Raw genomic sequence first — 18,918 nt, 5'->3', positions numbered from 1 at the left:
GCCCAATCTCCTACTGAAAAGATCTTCTCCTTGATATACTTATCAGGCCATTTAACCCTTTGCTATTGGACTAAAATGGTTCTTTGAATTGCATCTTATGTGATTTCATCAAGCTCATTTAGTTGCTCCAATCTATGTTTATGTGCTTCTGATAAATCTAGTCCCAATTGGACTGCCATCTTGAAGGTTCTGATTTGAAACTCTATAGGGAATAGGAATTGCTTCCCATAAACAAGTTCATAGGGAGTATTTCTTGTTGTGTTCCTGCATGTAGTTCTGTAGGCCCATAAGGCTTCAGGAAGCCTTTCTGCCAAATCTCTTCTGTGTAGGTGGATTGTCTTAGTGAGAATTCCTTCTATCACTTTATTGGTAGATTCAACTTGACCGTTTGATTGTGGATGATAAGGAGTAGACTTCCTATATTTTATCTTGTATTCTTCTACAAGTCTTTCCGCCATTTTAGATGTAAATTTAGATCCTTGATCTACCACTATTGCTCTTGGAACACCAAAACGAGTGAAGATGTCCACAAAAAGAAAATTAACTATAGATTTCTCATTAGCAAAAGGTAATGCTTTAGCTTCTACCCATTTAGTGACATAATAAGTGCATACCAAAATATACTTCTTTTGTTTAGATGGAGGATTAACTAGTCCAACAAAATCCAAGGCCCATTTTTCAAAAGGTTCAATGAGTACCTGAGTTTGTAGTGACATTTCATCTGAAGGAGCAGGTTTCCCTACCCTTTAACAAATATCACACCTTTTGACATACTCTTTGGCATATCTGAAGATGGAGGGCCAATAATATCCTAAATGAAGGATTTTATAGGTTTTCCTTTTGTCAGCAAAGTGTCCACCACAAGGTTCATCATGACATGCCTTAAGAATTTCAGGCATTTCATCCTCTCGAACACATCCTCTTATCATGAGATCTGGACCTGTTTTATACAATTCATTAGTAATCCATGAGTAATTTGCACTTGTTTGAATGATTTTTCTTTTCTCCTTAGGAAACAAATGTGAAGGTAATTTCTTGTGACTAAATAATTAGAAATATTTGTAAACCAAGTTGTTCAAGTAGTTACTTCAAAAAGATATTCATCAGGAAATTTATCTTCAACTAGAGTGTTATCTTTGATATTTTGAATTCTAGACAAGAAATTAGCAACTGTATTTTGTTTTCCAGGTTTATCTAACACAGTGATGTTGAAATCTTTCAAGAGTAATAACCATCTTGTAACTCTGCCATTAGTAATCGGTTTATTCATTAAGTATCTAATTGCATAGTGATCTGTATGAACAAAGGTTTCATAGCCTGTTATATAATGTCTGAACTAGTTGATAGAATGAACAACAACTAAGAATTCCTTTTCAGTTATAGTGTAATTTAACTCAGTGGGAGTCAAATTCTTGCTTGTGTAGTAGATGGCATAAGGGATCAAATCTTTCTATCCTAATACAGCTCCGAGAGATTTATCTGAAGCATCTGTTGAAATATGAAAAGGTAGTTTCCAATTTGGACCTCTTAAGATGGGTGCCTCATAATTTTTTGCTTTCAAGGTCTCAAATGCCAACTGGCAATCAAGATTCCATTTGAATTCACAATCCTTGGTGAGCAATTTGAAGATTGGTGATGCTAGTTTAGTGAAATCTTCTATAAACCTTCTATAATATCCTGTGAATCCTAGAAAACTTCTAACATCCTTTTGACAACTTGGAATTGATAACTTAGAGATGACTTCAACTTTAGATTTATCAACTTTAATTCCATCTACTGAAATGTGGTGTCCTAAAACAATCCCTTTTGTAAGCATCATAAAAAAAAAATTCATGGCTTAGTGAGAGGTTTGCTTTCTTACATCTTTTAAGAAATTTTTCCAAATTTTCTAATTCTTCCTCAAATGTATTCCCATAAACCGTAAAGTCATCCATATATACCTCTACACAATCATGTATCAGATCAAAAACAATTCCTAGTACCACTCTTTGAAATGTTGCAGGTGCATTGCATAATCCAAAAGGGAGTACTTGGTAGGCATAAGTTCCCCATGGGCAGGTGAATGTGGTTTTATATTGATCTTTAGGTGCTACTTGAATCTTATTGTAACCACTAAAACCATCCAAGAATGAGAAGTACTTTCTACCTGCTAATGTATCTAACACTTGATCTATAAAGGGGAAAGGAAAATGATCTTTCAGGGTAGCTTTATTCAATTCTCAATAATCAATACATACCCTCCATTTACCATTCTTTTTAGGCACAATCACTAGAGGAGAAACCCACTAGCTATCTGAAATTGTGTAGATAAAATTGACATTCAGCAATTTCTGCAACTCTTCTTTCACCATTTCCCTAAGATTTGGATTCATCCTTCTTTGAGGTTTTCTGATAAGTTTACAATTTTCCTCAATGTAGATGTGATGTATACAAGTCTTAGGACTAATTCCTTTCATGTCAGTGTATTCCCATGCATATGCAAAAGAATGTTGTTGTAAAGTTTTGATTAGCTTTTCCTGTTGTAATTTTTCCAAATTATTGTTTATGTTCAATGTTTTCCCTGGAAAGATTTCAACTGTAGAGCTATCAAATTCTTCCATAGAATAAAGAGACATTTTCCTAGATGAAAAATATTCAATATTAGATCTTTCTTGAAACTGATCATGTTCATTTTCTAGAGATGATTCAAAATTTTCCATTGTATTCAAGATTCGACTATCTTCACTAATGGTTGAAATAGTAAAGAGAGGTTGAATATAATTTTCATCATCAATCCATTGTTTGTCATATATCTCTGTGATAGTTTTTTCAAGAGGATATAAAGTGAATTTCTTAGTTGAATTACCATCAGAGATATACATATCATCAGATATACAGCTAATGAATGCATCAACTATAGCCAACCAAGGTCTTCCTAATATAAGTGGATGTCCTCCTAGATTTCTCTTTGGGGTTAGGATCATAAAATCAATAGGGTACTCCCAAGAGTCTAAGGACACTGAAATATCTTCTAACACACCATTTGATTTAGCTACAGAACTATCTACCAATTGCAGTAATGTAGGTGTATAAGGAAGATTGGGAAGTTCGAGTTGTTCCATGGTTTGTTTGCTCATAATGATTATTGTTGCTCCTAAGTCAATCAATGTATTTGGGATTTCAACTCCATTGATATGTGTTTTTACAACTGGACTTCCTAGATCTACATATTTTTGTATGGCAATTTTTCCCATCATTATGTCTACTATTTTTCCTGCTAGGTGAATTCTTTTTACTTCTTTTGTTTTTCTTCCTAGTTTCTTCATGCTCAACTCTTTTATTGTTTTAGCTAGAATTGGAACCTCCTTAATGGCTTGTGACAAAGGAATTTAGATACAGACATTTTTCAATTCATCAAGAAAATCATAATTAGGCAACACAATATTCTTTTCTACCCCTTATCAACTTGTAATCTTTCTGGAAAAGGAGGTGTAGAAGTAGATACTGGTTGTTTCTCTATGATAGGAGTTGAGTTTATTGGTTCTTTCTATTTTTAATTTTTAGTGTTCTGGTTTTGAGGAGATGTTCCTTCAAAACTTTTATTTTGCTATAGAGAATCTTCCTCGGAATTGTCTTTTTCTTGAATAACCACACAAGGTTTTTTCTTCTCTAATAGCCTACCAGATCTGAATTGGACATCATTGAGATCTAATGGAGTGATCGTGTAAGTTGGAAATTACTATCCTTCCACCATATAGGTATTCTGAGCATTTTTATTGTTGGGGTTAGGTAATGGTTGGGCATGTAACTGATTTGGTTTCTATGGAAATGGTAGTGAAAGTTGAGGGCTTTGGTTTTGAAGTCGGGGCTGTTGATTTTGTTGAGGAATTTTTTAGGGAGGATAGTTTGGATATGATGGAGGATATTGATAGTATGGAGAGAATCTTCCATAAGGATTTTGCATTCCTTGAGCCCAAGGTTGGGTTTGAGACTGAGATTGAGACCAAGGTTGTTGCCAAGAATTTCAATTTGGAGGGGGCTGCATATACATTTGGTTGTTAAAACCCTTATTTTGCTGCCCATGCCAAGGTCTTCTAGAGACAAAGAAAAGAGACTCTATTGGATTTGAAACTGTTTCTTCTTGAAAAACAGGCTTAAGACCAGGTATTGAAGGACAAATTTTGGTCTCATGATTTTATGAACAAATCACACAAGTCTCTATGACTTTTGCATCTAAAGGGAATTCTCTTAAAGCGTGCCTTTTTCTGTATTTTGGGATAGAAAATAGCCAGAGCATCAATTTTGATTTTCTTCTTGTTTTATAACTTAAGGGTGTCTATCTGTTCATTAAGACTCCCTAGAATATCTGTTTTAAATTCATCAAGCACGTTTCCAATTTCTTCCCTACTCACTAATCTAGTTGTAGATTTATTCACCCTAACACGAGAAGGATCTCTTGGACCATTCCGAGTTTTGGATTTTCCTCTTGAGAGATGAACACATAATTTTCCTATGTCACTTAATGGGAGTTGAGAGATATCTCCCTTCCCCATCATGTTAAGCATATCTATCCACTCATCTCTAATGGATTTTAATAGAAGGGCTTTTAAAGTATCTTGATTTAGGTTATCCATTTTTGCTCTTTTTAAGTTATAGTTGAATCTCTCAATTAAATCGTCTAAATTTTCATCATCTCTTTGCATCATTTTGAACACTTCATCCTTGTGATTGATAGGCATGCAATAATCCAAATACCTATCCAAAAACACTTTCTTCATGTCATTCCATGTTCTAATGGACTGAGTGACCAACCCCATGAACCACTTTAAAGTAGCTCCTTTCAATGTTGAAGGGAATAATTTGAGTTTTTAAGAGTCTTGTAAATAATCATAAGTTATGCACAAGACTTCAAATTCAAATAAGATGGTTTCAGGGTCTTCACTTTTTAATCCATGAAAGTTTGGGAGAACAAAAGGTGAGATATTTTTCATTGTGGCATCTGTTTCTTCATGAACTATAGGGAATCCAAAATAATTATCAACTTCCCTATTTCCTCTACCTCCTCCATTATTTCCTCTGCCTTCTCCATTATTTCCTCTACCTCTTCCTCTACCTCCTCCAACTCAAAATAGTGTGAATTTTCCATTCTCTCCTTCTTCTGCCATTACAGTTTCTTTAGAGTCAATATAAGATTCAACCTGCAAGGTTAATTACTATTCCTTTGGTTCCTCTATTAATGGTATGTGGGAGAGAGGCTCTACTTCTTCTTCTTCACTAGGTATTTTTAATTCTTCAACTAAAATATGTTCCCCTGTGGAGGTGAAAAACATTGTTTCTTCTATTGGAGATCCAAGATTTTCCTCCTCTAGGACTGCCTCAATAGATGAAGTAGGAGATCCAAGATTTTCCTCCTATTGGAACATAAGCTTGAGATGGAGGTGTATCTATTCTTAGTCTTGGTGGAGTAGGTGGTGTTGTAGGAATTGAACTCCTGCCTCTAGCTATAAATCTACCCCTAGAGTCTCTTTCTCTACGCATATCATTTTTTTTTAATGTAAGAGATAAGGTTACCTAATTACCCTTCCCCGAAAATGGTGCCAAACTGTTTAGTCAATTTAGTGTCCTAAATTGCTTGCATGAATTATCAATCGAGGTTTGTAGATAGATGAAGTGTGATGCACTATATGTGCTTAGTTAACTTTTATCTTACTTCATTGTTTTATATTTTATATTTGTTTTGGGGGGTTTCTATTTTTTTTTAATGTCTAAGAATATACAGTCTATGAGAGATTTACATGGATCTAACGAGTCTTTAAAGAAAGGATAGGTTCCTAAGTTAGTATAAACTCCTAAAATGGACTAAGAATCACTTTTAACCAGTTAAGACCTAATAAGAGAAACAAAGCATCTAGCTTATCTACCATTTAGTCCTAATCCATGGATCTATTTTTTACAACCAAAAGTAATACTGATGCAGAAGGTAATTCAATAATTGCATTCGTTAGCCATTCAACCATTCAATTTTGGAACATGATAGCATCAATCTCCTTGAAATGATCTTTTGGAATGTCAAGTGATACAACTAAGTAATGACCTAAAAACAGAAAAGAAAAGATGACAGTTTTGCAATACGAACAATATGCAGAGTAAGCTCAATCACTTCATGAACTAGATATTCAACTAATTAAGTTAGAATATTACTATTTCAAAATGGTTGCGAGAACATATATTAATACAGTTAATTGACAGTTCTATGCTAAAATGAGTAATAAAAAACAGTGAGAAAATAAGCAACTGTGTATTCCATTTTTCATTCAATCATTTCTCATACAATATCTTAGAAGAATAAGACTTGCACAATTGTGATTTTTATCCTCACACTTTGGTTACAAATTTAAATGAAACAAAACTAGAGAAAATGAACTTGCAAAAAAGAACAGAGTAATAGAAATTAAAATGAAAACAACAAGCAAAAAACCTCCTTCAGTGCAGGCGCCCTCTGCAACTGATGTGCCTAGATAACCACTAATTAAAGGTGCACTTTTAAACCACCATTGACAAAACATAGTTTGTATTATCAACAAAACAAAGTCTGAACAAAGTTTTTAACAAAAAGCCTGTAATCCTTCCTTAGCTTCTAACTGCTTCTCGGTCTCATTTAATTGATATTTATAGAAAAGAAACATAACTGTTTAAGAGAAAATCTTGTTACAAGTGGCTTAATATGAATCTCTCATGACTGTTTATAGAGAGACATGCTACAAATGGCTTAGTTTGAATTGTAATGAGACTATTAGACTTATGAAAAACTACAGGTGGCCTGATATGCATTAACTCATGAGCTCCTGATCAGCAATAAGTGGCTTACTCCGCATTAACTCTTCAATAGAACTGTTAGACTCCCGATCAACTACGAAGTATCAAGAGTCCTACTGCTACTAGATAACGTATTTGACTCCGTCTTTGACCAAGACTTTAGGCATGCTTTTCTGTCGATCTAGATTCAGTGAGTAGGATAGAATCCATGTAGATATGATTATGGAGATGCCCATGTGGTCTAGTTCTTCATTTGACACCTGTAACCTATCAAACCATGAGAGTATCTATGCAACCCACAGTTAGCTGCAAAATAGGCTGCATTCTGTAGCTAGTTTGCAAAAATCTATTAAAATAGCAAGCACATGAAAATATAATATGATGATCATTTTAATTCTTTCCTAAGATAAAGTCTAGCATTTATCATTGATTGGATATATAGTCTTGTGAGAAATCAAGAGAAAAAGTTGAGAACAAATGTCAAGGGGAAGATAATTTTGAGGTTCAACGGGTACCAAGTTACATGTATGTTTTCCTCACTAGTTTCGGCATGCATGGCATATGCATGTGGTTTATTTGTCATGATATGTCATTGGCATGAAGTTTTTCTTGATTGATAGTGGATTTGCTTAGCCTTGCCATTTCCTCGGTAGTCATGGTGTTGTGGGTTCATTTCATTTTTTTTCTGGTTGGTTCTCATGTTTCCTTTAGCTTGGGTTGAGTTATTAGTTCATCGAGCCTTGGTTGGACAAACATTGTAGAGCCCTGTAACAACTTGGGTTGAGTAACTAGTCCTAGAGACGTGGATGGAAAAACCCTCTAGATTCTTTGGTGGGTTGAGTTACTAGTCATGGACCCTTAGTTAGACAAACACTCTAGAGTCCGCAGGTAGATGTGGCTTGCATTACTAGTCCTAGAGCCTTGGTTGGAACAAATACTCTGGAGCTCTGGAAGGCTTAGGTAGAGACCAATCTGGTGATGGTTTGTGATGTTTGAACGTGATATGGAATCACTATTTATGGTTTAGGTGGTTGGGCCTCTACAAGCCCTGGATGGTTTTGATTGATGTGTTTTATGAGATACCAAATTCACGCTTGTAATATGGAATGGGGGTGATTGGTTGAAGAAATATTTGGTTCAACCTAGTCTATGGTCAAGTCATTCATGGAAGTCCCATACATGTTCGACCAATGCAATCATCAATAAGATTTTTGTTCCTCCTTGGTATGTTATGAATATTATACTAGTTCATATGTGGATTATATGGTTTTTGTTTCCTTGGTATTTCTATTGTTATTATGTTGGTTATGAACATGTATTATGGCTCTCATCATGTTTTCACTTGTAAATGAATGAACAATGTATCTATGGCCCAATAGATGAAATTGAAGTGAATGTGTTGAGGCATCAAATCTTCTTAGCGATTCTAAGATAAATATGAAACCTCTATGCTCAGTTCTTCTATTAAGACTTGTAGCTTTCATATTTTTGACCTATTTGATCAAATTCTTGTCATGGGGAGAAGGGATCTAGTCTAGTCCTTGTTAATCTATTTGCAAAGGTATCATTTTTCTGCTATATAAATTAATCTCTGAAGGTGTCATTGATTTTTGGGTACTGACCTTGGCTTTGGACCTTAAAAAGTGGCACAAATACCAGAGTCACAAGCACAAGTCTGAGGAGAAAATTCCCTAGATGCATGCATACACATGTTGTGGGAGCATATGGCGCGTTCTAGATGCATGATTGTCCATATCAAGGGAGTGTCTAGGGGTTTAATGGTAAAAAATATTAGTACGATGTAGGGAATGGTTACTTCAGTGGTCGGGATGGCTCCTTGGAGTTATTTTTCTGATCTAGAAGGTATGTGTGATGTGTTCCTCCAGTTCCACTTCCTTAACTGACACATAGGGAGTCAAATCATATCATAGTAACTTCACATCACATGTTTACATTGGTTGGCTAGTCACTTGGGTAGATGTGGGAGGAGGGTGTTATAGAGTGGAATTAGAGAAGGTTACACTTTCTTTGGGTCATATATGATACTACAGAGTGGTATCAGAGCATGGTTCACCCCTAAGACTGGATGGGAGGTGTGTTGGTCATGCATTCATGTAAGTTTCATATGTGTTCATTATGCTTGTAGTCCATGTTCTTGTTACATTTGCATGGTGTTGATCATGGTTGTAGTGATGTCATCATGTGAAGGTTTATTGTGTTGTTGTGGAATGTGTCATCGTGAGTGTATGGTTCTATATGTATTTGTTATGCATGTCAATGTTTATAGGTTGTTCTGTAAGAATTGTTATGGTTATGGTTATGCATGCATAATAGGTTTGATATGCATTGTGAGGTCATTGTATGTAGTTATGTCATCAGGATGTCATGATTCTAATGTGTTGGTTGAGATAGAATAGGAGAAGAAGATTATTAGAGTGAATTTACAACACTAAACATTGGGGTAAGAGAAAATCATCATACATGTTGTATGGCGGGTTTGCAGTTATGTAGGTTAAGGATTATTATATGCATTATGGTTATATGTATGCCTTTCATTCTATTGATGTTATGGTTACATACATGATAGATGCTAGTTGATTAGTGTAGTCATATTCACATGTGTCGGATAGTCATGAATGATAGTAACCTATGGTTGTATGCATTGCTATGGTTGTTTTACATTAGATAATTTGATTATTATGTTATATGTTGTTGATGAGTATGTTATACATTAGTTTGTTGTTGCTATATGATAGTTAGCTTGATGATTAGGTTATATGTTGTTGATGAGCATGATATATAACTTGTTTTTGTTATATGCTAGTAACTTGATGATTAGGATTATTATATTAATATCTTGATGTTATATGTATCATACTGAGTTGGATTTGTCTATGCAAATGGTTAGGGTTATGACACTCAGATATGAGTTAATATGTTGTGATATTATGTCATACTAATGTAGACTGATTGTGTAGATGTGATTATTATGTATGAATGATAATTGTTTATGAGTATATGATGTGAGCATGTTAGCTAGTGAATATTATGGATATAATGACCTTATTAATGTTTGAGTTGATATGTTGTGAAGTTATATCATGCTAATCTATCTTGATTGTGCAGACAAGATAGCCTCCCCTAAGATATATTAAGGTATGAGTTTGCTTATGTCATCTACTTGGTGCTTGAATGTTTGATTATGTCATCTATTTAGTGTTTGAGTGTTTGGTGTCTATTATGTCATCTACCTGTTGTTTAAATGTTTGATTAGTTGCACGATATGAGTAAGTGTCTATAAGATTGCATGAAGAAATGATCTTGTTTTAAGATGGTTGTACTAATACATATGTGTTAAGACAACTGATATGTACTTGAGTGTAACATTATGTATTATGACTGATAAATGTGAGTTGATTTTGATTATGACATGGTTGTCAGAGTTGGTGAAGGTTGATTTCCAAGTAACATATATGTTTCCATAATCTTTGGAACATGTGATTGACATGTGTGAACAGTTGCAGGAAACATGCTTCGTATTAGCATGACAAGGTAATAGCTAATGTTTTTACATAACTATCTATTGGGTGATGTGACAATACATAATAAGACTTAGCTGCAGCAAGGTAAAAGAAAGGAATTGGTTGAGATTTCCTTTGGTTATGTTTTGAAACCAAAATTTGAAACAAAAGAGTTCTTTGCATACAGGAAGTCTTCTTAACCCTAATTTATCTGCAATTATGTGGATATGTGGTATACTCATGAACATGTATTTGATAGGTATAATAGTTGGTGTCTAGTTATAGCTAGATCTATCAAGGGAATTGGATTCTCTTGACACATGACACAAATGTGTTAAACTACAAGGAAACATGCTTGACATAACAAGGTAAGCTAAATGGTATATTATTATATTTATTTATACATTGACAATTATGTGTTTATGGTAGTGTGATGTAGGGGGTTGTATGGTAAGTGAGGTTGCCATGAAATCTTGAAGAAAGATCGGGTTGAGCTTTCCTTGGGAACCATGGGATTGAGTCATGGTGTGTATTTTTAGTCTTGAGATTTTGGTATTTTGTTATTTGGTTGCACTTGATTGGATATTTGTTATGCCTGGTGCAAGGCCTTGCCCCTTTTTTTGTGGTGTCGTATTGTTTTTTGTTTTTCATGGTTTTCTTCTTGTTTGTTTCATGTTCCTTCCTTTTATGTTTGAGGGTCTTGGAAATTGGTTGGGAAAAGAGGAAAGTTAGTGGAGCTCAAGAAGAGTTGGATGAAACCCAACAGGTGATGTAAGTCTTGGATGAATCTTAGTGCATGTATATGGGCAGTTTAAGGCAAGAGTATCACAACCAATTGGATTGGTTGGGTCCATTGGTGTAAATGGACGATGGAAGGACAATCATGAGAAAATTGATTAGGAAAGGTAAAGTAAATGGACGTGAGGTGTCAGATGCCTTGGCTATGATGGGGACTATTGTTCTCAATATTGTGCATGTTGTGCATGAATAAAAGAAGTTCTCTTAACCTTGGGCTTATGATATATAGTAATTATGATGTGATCATGATTGCTTTATGCTAATGTTTATATGCATATATGTATGTATGTACGTTGTTATCTGACAGAGTCATCAGATATTATGATTGTTTTATGTTGATGTTTATATGTATACATTTATGTATGTATGCCATTGTTTGACAGAGTCACAAAGGATCATTCTTATGGAGGAATGATTTCTTATGTAGGTGAATGGCATGAAGAGGTTCCTCGCTTATGAGGAATCAAGTGGGAAGAGTAGTCATGACAAATATATGAGGTTAGTATCATGTGGATATGAATTGATGTTTTATGCTTGTATTATGCCTATGTTTATGTTATGACAGGTAACGTTGAAGGATACATCAACGGAATGAAAAAATTGTGCTTTGTGGCATGCTGGGATAAGCATGGATGGTAGAGAGACACTAGAAGCAAGGTCACTTGGCAGAGACAGTGTGTTTTTGGATGTGTGGTACTATTGTTGTGCATATATTGTATATGTTGTACATGTTGCATATGTGATGTTGTGCACATGCAGTGTTGTGTATATATAGTGTGTGTACATGATGTTTATGCAATATTATGTATAAGGTGGTACATATAGTGTTGTGTGCATATTGCGTATGTAGTGCTGGGTAAAGATGGTGCTATGTACATGTTGGATATGCGGTGTTATATACATATTGTACTGAGTGCATGATGGATATGTAGTGTTTTGTGCATATGGTGCTATGCGCATGTTGTATATGAAGTGATGTTTACATAGGGTGTTATGTACATACTGTATATGCAGTGCTATGTACATATGGTGTGATGCGCATGTTGTACATGTGGTGCTATGTACATATGGTGTTGTGTTCATTATTGTACAAGTGGTGTTGTGAGCATGTGGTGCCATGTACATAATGTACATGTGGTGTTGTGTACATGTCATCCATATGGTGTTGTGTACATGTGGTGTCATGTACATGTCATACATGTGGTGTGTGAATGCCTACCATTGTCTACACATTGTATAGGTTGTATGATGTACATGTGGCATTGTGTACACATTGTACAGGTGGTTTCATGTACATGTGATGTTGTGCACACAATGTGTAGGTCGTGTATTCAAAATAAGGACAAAGGTAAAAGCTAAGGATTGATTAAATGATAAGTATCAATATTTTATTTCATTGTTACTATGCATGTGATTTATGGTTCTGGTCTATGATGATTACATGTGATCTATGATTCTTGTTTATTATGGTTACATGTGTTTTATGATTTTGATCTATGATAGTTGTGTTTTTAGCTAACCTGATGTGATAGGTTTATACATGATGATTTGGTCAAAAATGTTAGTTTGACTTGTTGTGACAGGAAGTAAACACGATTGTAAGTGTACCTCATTGATGAGCTACCAATGAGGAATGATGTGAATTTATTTTAATTGTTCTAAATCTAATGGCCGTTATGTGCTTCATGCAGGAATGCATGAACCTACCCAGCTAGGTGGTTCAAATTGATAGCAAGAATTAGTAGCATCAGTGAAAGGAATTGGAACATGCATCAGAATGTTGGTAAATCACTTTAGGAGTAGGGCCATTGTGGGACACTAGTACCCAATAGTGTCCATTTATTTCCATGATCATTCTATAACTGGTATGATGATTTTAAGACATGGATATGCCTTGGTTTTTGGACCTTCAGATGTGAGGAAACATTACTGAGGGATGGAATTCCCAGGGTGGCGGTACTAATGAAACTTGTAAGGTGTGACACTGCATGGAAGGGGGTGACTAGATTTCCTGAGGGATTATGTAGCATAGAAGGGAAGGTCCAGGATATATTTTTTTTGGTTATTAACATTTCCATATGGAATCGAATGCACATTGTGAGTGTTCCCTAGAACAATGAGTTGGTAACTATTCATTCTGGGGCGGTATAAATGAAAGATTTACACAAACATTTAAATTCTCAATCTAGGTTGGTAAAACTAGAGGCATAACATAATACATGCCAGACAAAGACCTCGGGAATCTGTGGAATCAAGCTCTTGAAAACAATTCAAAAAGGCATGATTTAGGAAAAAGGAACAAGACTCCTCAAATCAAAGTAAACACACTGTGAATCTATTTATGGCTCCTCTTCTAGATTGAGTGACTCCTACAGAAATTCTTCCTCGGTTGTCCAAGGGACAAGGGAATGTAGATTCCACTCAAAAGAATGTGATTGATTTTTCAAAACCTATCTAAGGATTACATGCTATGTTTGCAAAAATGGAAAGCATGAAATAAAACTAGGAAGCATGAAGAAACTTCATTCCAACTAATATAAGGAAATCATTGAATGCTTTAAAAAGAATATAGACTATATGTGCACTGCTTATCTGAAAATAATTCAGTACCCAATTATAAGGAAAATGTGCAATATAAAGAATAAGATGAATACATTTTCTACTACCTTAAAGCTCACCCTTATCTTATAAAACCATTAAATACTTTCTCTTCAACACAGAAATATTCAATTATGATGAAAGGAATATCAATCACATCTTTTAACCTCAAGACATTCTAAGAGTTCTGTGAGCACTTTACTTTGCCAATAAAACAAGATTGCAATTTCTCCTCAAACCGACACTGGCATTTAATTAGCAATATTTCACAAATGAATTCTATTTTCTCCAAAGTGCATGAATAATTTTCACATCTCAAATAATAGTTTTAAGGCAATCGTTAATGCATAATGAGTTAAATCAACCAGAACTCTTAATAAGACATAGTTTCCTTTACCATTATATTCTGAAAACCTTGATATGCAAAAAACGGGATCAGGGTCAGTATCACAATTAACTTGTAATATAAATAAGGGGTGCAGTTAAAAAAACTCTCTACCTATCATGTGCCTCAGTCTTTATAAAAATACATAACAATATTATTAATGAAACTCGAACGATTAAAGCTATGAAAAAGAATGGTTGAATAAAATCACAAGTCAAATGATCAAAGCATAGGAAAGAGTTGTGAAATGAAATTGTAGAGCTATATTAAATCACACTCACAACCTACATATATCAAAATAAAATGCAAAGAAATCCTAAAGGTATGGGGCAACAGACTGGTTGGTGGGCCCAAACAACCCAGCTCGTTGCCCTTGCAGCAGTTAAATTACAACACCAGAAGATTTAGAATGACTAAAAACAAAAATCAAATGCCAATTTTGATTAATGCTTAATCTTTTTACCTAATCAATGAACAAAAAAGCATTTGGATCCAGTGGTCCCCTCCAAGGATCATCCCACTGGACACGCAGGCTCCTCCCTTCCCTACAAAATGAAATAGATCCCCCTGATCTACAAGAAATGTGATCTACAGGATATAATTTAGGGTTCCCTTCCAGTATGCAACCCTCATGCTTAAAATAGCAATAATGCCCAATTACTCAACTCACATGCATAAAATTTTAGAATGGATGTGAATACAAACTGAATTAGAGCCAAAATAAGGAGATTCAATTTTTACTTAGTTCCAATTGATGTAGGACACGTTTTCTGAATGTATTTATTTTAATCTTGACTTGTTGCATGTGTCGAAGAAATTTTATTCACATAGGTCCCACCTTGAATCTATTAAATTGTCATAGACATTGGATATTTTTTTTAATGCAACTCGTTCATTGGTTTCTTTAGTACTGGATAGGCCACACCATATGCTCCTTGTCTAATAGCGATGCCTCATAGCTACTTGGATCGAAGGTTATGGGTGAATATCCTTTTAGAGTTTGGAAACCAAATTCTGTATAAGAATAAGAAAATTGACTTTTAGCTAGATTCATATTGATCTGGAGATAATCACAATGACCAGTGTCTGGTCACAATATCTTCTCCATGAGTGTATCATGCTGCTAATGACTCTATGGCTTCTAGAAATAGTTTGACTGTATTCTTTGGCTTTGACTTTGCGTGTTATTTGGAAGACCTGGGTGTGATCAAGGGAACACATCATCATCTCGAGCACCTTCTCCTCAAAACCCATATGCTCGTTCTCCATCACGATAACCCGAGGTATGAAAATTGTGGAGGTGAGAATAGGATTTGCATTTCTAGTACAAGAACTGCACTGTTAGAATAGGATCTGTTCATCTACCACAAAGAGAGCCTACTATTAATGACATTTTCACATTAAATACTTTAAAATTAACAAAATAAGAAGAATTCATAAATCAATAATTGTTACCTCTGAATGCCTCTAGATAATAGCCCAATAGTGCATCAAAAAGATAATAATGACTATAAACACCCATTACAGACATAGAGTTATTCAACAAAGATCATGAAAATTTGGAGAAAATGGAGGCTCAACACTCCCCCATGCTGACCTTCTTGCATGTCCTCATGCAAGCAAAGCCATAAGGTTATAAAATCATGGAAGAATGCCAGGGGGATGCTTAGAGATTAATGATCATAATATGCTTCCTGATAAAAGTGTAAAAAAAAATCTCCAACAAGGAAATATTAAGATACTTGGTATGTCATCATTTTTAAAGCATTCATCAAGTCTACAACATCACTATTACAGTTCCAACTAAACCATGTTACAACCCTTATGAAAGTATCGAGTGCAGGAATGATAAAATTTCGATGCAACAAGATCAGGTACAAGAAAGCAATACTTTGTACAAGACATTATGAAAAAAAGAGTATTGCACCTTTATGATAGATATTACATACATGTTGTCTTGTCTCAAATGAACTCCTTGCTTGTCATAGATTTCTTTTTCAGAATTCTTTTTTCTTCCAAGAGTCTTATTAACATCCATGATAAAAAAATCAAATCTTTGTTGAAAAGGTGCAATTTCAAGAAGACTACCACAAGATTCCTGCACTTATGATAGCAATCATGTACCTAGGCCATGTAGTGTTTATTTAGAGACAACCATAATCAACACACATTGTTGTCCATCAACACCTTGTGAGTAATCATCACTGAGTAATTCATCACTCTAAATACCATAAAAAATTGAAGTGGGTTATGATACCAGAGAAATAAAAATAGAACAAGATGACACCTTCCTAGACCAATTAACAACTTCTTCATTGAACACTGTAATTTTTTTTGTCATCTAGATGCAAAACTAAATTTCTTCTTAATCTAGTACAAATAATTATCTTCTTTTTTGTTGAACCAAGAGTCGGTCCTTCTATTCAAATGTATCTAAAAAACAAATTACATAAAGTACAACTAACCAAAAGGAGATGTGGGCCATAGAGTTAATGAGCCGCACAAAGCCTTAGGCACCAAGGCAAAGGCTCAAAAGCTAGGCCCAGGGACCACAAAACATAACTACGAGACCTTCAAAATACAATCAATCACTGAGACCATTCGATCTGCCCTCAGAGATTTGATGGACGAGGCTCGATATCGAAACGAAAACATGCAAACTCTTTAATTCTTGAATCGGACCTAATGAGGAAATAGAGGCCGCCATATAAATATTTTAGGTTCGCCTGGGGGGATAACCCTCAAGCATGTAGACTACCTGAAAATCAACCAATCCCAACCTTGAAGAGAAACAAGCACGGTAGATAACACCGCACCCAAACTCGAAGTCCAATAAAGCCATCGTTTAATTTAAGTTTGGGCCCAACAGGCATGGTAACCTCCTTGCAAGTTGCCATGCGAAATCCCTAGGATTGCATCAAATCGGCCTAACTGCTAGCACGTTAACCAAATGCCCCGTAAAGCTAATTAAAAGGCGATCTGCTTTAGAGAATTTCAAGATCACAAAAAGGCTTGTCATTTAAATTGACTCCCGCCAGAAAGCTCTGGGTATGAAGGGTTCAGGGTACATGTTCCTGCTCGTAGACTAGATATCCATGCACTTCTTCACCGTAAAAGATCAAAATACCCATGTTTCTTTTAGTCTACATCCTTCTAGTTTCCCTTACTCTGATAGAGCTCCATGTCTGCGCTCACCTGTCTGAGGCACTCTTCCCTCAATCTGCCTTGGGGTGTCTCTATCTAATCAAAAATTTTATTGCTCATAGCACAGAGCACGCCTTCATTAGCTAAAATCTCTGCTACTTTGTTGGTTGTTCAACGCACATGCATAAAAATAAGGGTTCGCATGTTTTGCAGGTGGGATTGAATCCATTGGTACACTTGCAAAAGCCACCAATGTCTCGAGACTCTATCTAGAGAAGAGCCATAGCAATTTTTCTTGACCGAATTAATAATCAATTTAGAATCAGCTTCAATTATGGTATTATGGAGATTTGAGTCCCTCAAAATTTCTAGACATTGCTCGAGGGCCATAAGCTCTGCCATATTGTTAGTGGCTTTTCCCAAATTGCTATGAAAGATGGCTTTTATGAAACCCTTTTCATCTCTTATTACTCCTCCATACCCCGCCATAATCGGGTTTCCTTTTGGGGCCTCATCTATATTACATTTCAAAAATCCCTAAGGGGGAGTTGCCAGAAATCGTTATCAGTTATTATATGACTTACATTCCTATTTTTGCTTTGTGGGACAAGCCCCTAAAGACCCAAATGTAGTAGAATCTCCACATATGAATCTTTTTGTTGGTCCTCGGGGGGGATTTTAATGGGGGGTCCTACTGTCTCATTGAGCTGTCTTAAAATCTGAGCCATGATGTTCTGGGGAGAACCTTTCCTGTTCTTGAATATTCTATTATTACATTCTTTCCAGACATTTGAGATTAGAAAGCTCGGAACTAAAGCCCAAGCTTTGTTGATTATTTCATTGTCAAAGAAATTTTTCCTCCACTTCTTCAGAGTACTAGTAATGCTGGCCATGTCCCTGTCTATTTGTCTGAATATAGAAGCTACCCAATTCCACAAGGTGGATGTGAATGGGCAGAAGTTGAGTAGGTGATCCATAGTTTATTCTTGTAATTCACATAGCTGGCATCTAGATGGGCCGGATACCCCTCTTTTCCTAAGGTTTTCCCAGGTCATAATTTTTTTTTGCTACACTAACAACATGAAAAAATTGATTTTCATCTAGATTTGGTTCTGCCATAGGTCCTTCCATACCCAATCAGTGTTTGGATAGTCATGTCCAAGGGTTATGCGCTTGGCCTCTTTGAGGTTAAAGTTGCCTTCATTGTTTTTGCCCCATCTCAGCTGGTCTGAATCAACTGATGTTAGAATCTTTCTCTGAACCAAGATGGTTGTTAAAGCTTTTTCCTATGCCTTCAATGGGGAGTCATCACTATATACCAGATTTTTCCATACTCTCCATTTTCCCTCGCACATTTCCTGATCCCAGAAGTCATTTACCCTGAGTAACCATTTGTTTTCAGTATCTTTCTTGAGATTGGCGAATTCTTCTCTTAATAGTTTAGGTTCCTGTTGCCAATTATCTTCCCAAAACCAAGCAATGTTTCTAGCTCCTATTTCCCAGAAACTGTGTTTCTGAAAAATGGCTCTATTCTCCCAAGCTTTGTTCCAAATGTGGGAACCTTTGATGAACCCATACATTATAATGTGATCCATTTCTTGTGAATTGTTTGCATATTTTTGTTTCCAAAGTTTGGCCCAAGGTGAAGCCGAATCTTTTAGCCATCTCCACCATAGT

The sequence above is a fragment of the Pinus tabuliformis genome, chromosome 7 (assembly GCF_031772625.1).
Source record: "Pinus tabuliformis cultivar Carrire ecotype Pingquan chromosome 7, CPIR1, whole genome shotgun sequence".
NCBI classification, from domain to species: Eukaryota; Viridiplantae; Streptophyta; class Pinopsida; order Pinales; family Pinaceae; genus Pinus; species Pinus tabuliformis.
Note: the sequence above shows the minus strand (reverse complement) of the source record.